We start from the raw sequence: 4,706 nt of genomic DNA, 5'->3' as shown, positions 1-4,706 counted from the left end.
TGCTTGTATATATTTGTTCTAATAAAAGTTTTATATGTATATATAGAAAGATGAGTATGATTTCTTGTCATTTTCAAGATAGTCAGTTTGTTTTTTCTCTTATTTGTTGTGAATTAAATGAAAGTTGGTTAAGGATGGATAGTGGTTTGATAATTACCTAAGATATGTACCTGTTTGTGGACTATGGTCCTGTCTTTCTGTTTTGGGCATTTTTCTTAGCAGAATTTAAACTACTCAGTTTATTCATATGTGTTCATATATCATATATTTATATGTTCTTTTCCATCATGGATGGGAACTGAGTTTAATTGAACATTATTTGCTCCAGCTTGATATATGCAACCAACAAGCTGTATTCTATTCCAAATACAAATTGGTTGCACTACGTAACAAATGTGTTTCTGTAAAAAAAAATTTGTTTTAAACAGAAAACTAGCAATCTCTGGGGGAAGGGGGTCAGAAGACAGCTTATATTCTTGACCTTTGCATGACCATAGAATCATTGAGGGGACCTTAGAGGCCATATTCAAGTCAATCCCCTCATTTCACAGATGATGAAAATGAGATGAATTAAAAATTAAGCGTCATTCCAATGATCTACAAGGAGTTAGTGAGGGAGCTGAGACTGAAAGATGAACTCCTGAATTCACTAAAAATTTAGGAACTATTGAACACCTGTTATTTTCCAGAAACTGTGCTAGGTAGTAGGGATAAAGTGTTGAATACAGTATTTACTCTCCAAAGGGCTTACCGTGTCGTAGGAAGGGCATGCTAACACATAATTCAAATGCAGTGTGGCTGCTAACATCATAAAAAGAGACAACTAGATGAAAATACACAACACAACTATGAAGTAGTCTTCCCTTCCAGAAACTCAAAGCTGAATCTGATTTAACTAGAAATTATCAAGAAATACGGGGAACAGGTGCACATATTAACCTCACAGGAGGCAACTAGCAAAATCCCAAGTATACCAAAATCTATAGGACAAAAAACCACTTTCTCTAACAGTATTCGAAAGAAAAAAAGATGTAGGAGGAGGCTAAAGATGAAAAGAGACTTAAGAAACACATCAACCACTTGTAACAAATGGATCTGAGACAAACTATATTTTAAAAAATTATATAATACAAAGTTAAAATGCAAAAACTTCTAAATATTCACAATATTAAGGCATTATTAGTTTTTTTAAGGGTGTGATAATGGTATTTTGATTAAGTTAAAATAAAAAGCCCTGTCTTTTAGAGACAAATCATGAAGAATTTACACGCAAAATGATGTGATGTCTGGGATTTGCTTTAAAATAATGAGAGTGGAGAGGTGAGGAGGTGAGTAAGTTTACAGAGGAAACCAAATTTACCTTGAGTTGTTTATTTTGTAAAGGGGTAATACGTACCTGGGAGTATATTACATCTCTTCTTCGCTTAATGACTTGTTAATTGTGCCTGAATACCCTGCTGCTACTTGAGTAGTTAAATTAAAAAATATATTTCCTGTCATTTTAATGGGAAAGTTATTGTATTCCACCCAACCCAAGATATCAAGATTGTTCAAGAAGTCATATTAATTAAGACTATTAGGTGAATCTAGATTCAAATATAATTATCTAGTTACTTATGAAACTTGGAAATGTTTCAGCTTTATTAGTGTATTATTTATTATTGTATTTTTGTGACTAGTGGCTGTACGTCTTTGCTTGTGTGAAATCATCACAATTTGGGTCGTCAGCTTCTGTGAGAAGGGTTTTTTCCTTAAAACATCAGGGTAATTTAAACAACAGAAGTTCGATTTTATTTTTTTTCAAGAGTTTTTTGAGTTCCCTTGTTAGATTTATATATGTGCTTATCAGTTCCCATAACTAATCTTAATAGGAACTGCAAATTTAAGTTTCACAGACTTGGCACTCTTTTTACCCTCTACAGAAGTAGGTACAGATATACCAGTTTTATCAGAAAATGCTTCACATTCACACAATAATCCAGTCTCGTTAAACTTATGGGCAAGCTAGGGACCTTTGAGGCGGCTCTTCTCTGCAGGACATAAACCGTGTCCCCAGGGGCTGAGCCCTGCATAGAGATCTTAGTCTGGGTACAAAAAGCCACCCTCAAATGTAGAACTAGCAGCAACTTCAACCAAGGATCAAAAGTAAATATAGATACACATGTGAATAAAACCCCTGCATGGAAAATGAAACTAAAATAAAATCTCTGAAAATTGTCAGTTGCTCATTCTAAGCAATTTTTATAGGTCTTACACTATTCTTTAGATATAAGGCATACAGATGGCTGTTTTCTTTTGGGAAGTTCTTCCTTGTTCATTAACTGTAACAGCCACAGCTAAAATTGGTGTTAGAGGCATAGCTTTCTTGGGGCTTCAGAGTCTTTGCAGTTGCTCCCTACTGTGCATGTGAAGGGGTTACTGATGGAAGGGAATGCACTGGAGGATGCAATGTGTCAGGTGTTTAAGAAATATGGGGAAATAGTAATATAAGGAATACAGAATTGGATCACTGTTGTGGGAGCAATCAGTAATTTGAAGAAAGACAATAAAAGGTTAAATACCAATTAAAAAGGTAAAACCAGAGGTCCCGCTTAGCAGAATAGCAAGACTGTCACCTCTTTCAGCTGGAAGGCAGAAAAAAGTGTAGGATCAGGTTCAGGAATTAATTATGAAAGTATAGAGCTTCGGAGGAGGTAAGATTCTCAGCTTCAAGAGCTCTGCTACGCCAGGGTCAGGACTCTGACTCAGAAGGAGTGGTACACGGAAAATTGGATGGGGATGTCTAGGTTAGTGCACTTAAAAATCTTGAATCCCCAATATCTCAGTTACTTATTGCTATGTAACACACTACCCCTAAACTTACATGCTTATAGCAACAACACATTAACTCACAGTTTCCGTGGGTTAGTAATTCTGTTCTATGGCTGGTCTGGTCAAACCTGGGTCTTTGGGTTCAAGTCTCTCACACAGGGCAATTAGGTGTCAGCTGAGTATGCAGTCATCTCAAGGATGGACGGGGGAAAACATCCACTTCCAAGCTCATTCATGGTTGTTGACAGAATTCACTTTCTGTGGGCTGTTTGAACAGAGGGCCTCAGTTTGTCATTATCTCTGTCTGAAGGCTGCTTCAGTTCCTAGTTCTAACACATGCCTTTTTCATAGAGTAGGTCACTAGAGAGCGAGCAAGCGAACAGAACCCGAGAGGGAGTGGGTGCACCAGAAGGAAGTCACTGTCTTCTATAATCTAGTCTCCAATGTGACATCCCATCACTTTTGCTGCCTTCTTTTTATCAGAAGTAAGTCACTGTGTCCAGCTGATACTCAAGGTAGGTGATTAGACAAGGACATGAATACCAGGGGGTGGGATCATTGGAAGCCATTTTAGAAGCTGCCTATCACACCCAGATTCCCCCAAACCCTCTAGGTATGAAGAAGTGGTCCACTCTTCTTGTTAAAGCCTGTTGTTCCCCTGTTGCTTGAAGGCAATGCAGAGGCCTCTGCCTTGCAAGACAACAAATGCCCCACTCTGGATTTATCCTATCTTCCCTCCTGTCCACCTGACCCATAATTAGAGTTAAAACACACCATAAGTAGGCTAACAAAGGGCTAGGAATAGTACGAGAGGAAAGAGACTATATCCCAAAGAAACTGTAGCACCTAGCCAGCATGTGTGGGCAAGAGCCGGTGAGTTCATCTGGGCTGGGTCCTGAGGTTGCTGGTTCACGGAGAGTGAAACGTGAAGTTGTAAAAAGGAGAGTTTATCAATATGAGAACATTCTCCTGTTCTCGTAGGTGAACATTGAACACTCTGGTAAGGACCAAGGAGATGATGCTAACTGGTTGGTAGGACGGCTCTTGGAAGCTTGAAGAAAGTGATAGCCCAACTAAATGTGAGATGGAAAGCTCAAATTTCCTTTGCAACTGCTGCAAGAAGGTATGAAAAGATTCAGAATGTGTGTATGCTAGAGTGGATACATTACTGGGCAGAAAACCAACCAGATAACTATGCTCCACAAGAGTGCCTGAAGGAAGCTTCATATACTAAAGGTATAAGAAATTCGCTGGTGAGAAGGGCATCTCTGAGAAGCTCAGTGTAGGCATCCAGCTCTGTGGGCTTGGCCAGTGGTAGGAAATGCCAATACAGAACTGGACTCTGTGATAGCAATGGGAGTAACAGGATGTCAAAATAATAGCGCCCAGGTGGCAGCAGCTAACCATCAGAAGCAAGGTGGGCACAATCATTGTAATGCATGGCAAAGCTGGAATAGCAGCCTTCTGCTTGAACCACAGAGGCTATGGTCGTAATTAATAAGAACACAGCAGCAGTCAGCAAAGGTATCAGCCAATCTATACATCAAAAGAAATTAAAGATGAGTGATTAAGAGCTGACTCAATAAAAAGTCATGATCCTCTGCTCAGTTTCCACACCTGACTAAAGGAGAGCCTGGGTTCCCAGGAGGAATGAACTTGAAACAGCACAGCAAGTACATATGGTAATGATTTGGCCAGTCTTTCTCCAGAGGGACCTAGCATTATTTACTTGATCAGTAGTGCACTGGGGAAAAGGAAATATCCAAACATTTGGAGAACTGGACACAGGGTCCTAGTTGACATTTATACCTGTCACCAGGGTGTCATCAGAGCTTCCCTCTTAGAGTGAAGGTGTATGGGGGCCAAGTGGTCATTTCTACTGTCTCTGCATATAT

The sequence above is a fragment of the Diceros bicornis genome, chromosome 29 (genome assembly GCF_020826845.1).
Source record: "Diceros bicornis minor isolate mBicDic1 chromosome 29, mDicBic1.mat.cur, whole genome shotgun sequence".
Classification (NCBI taxonomy): domain Eukaryota; kingdom Metazoa; phylum Chordata; class Mammalia; order Perissodactyla; family Rhinocerotidae; genus Diceros; species Diceros bicornis.
This window is presented reverse-complemented; position numbering follows the sequence as displayed.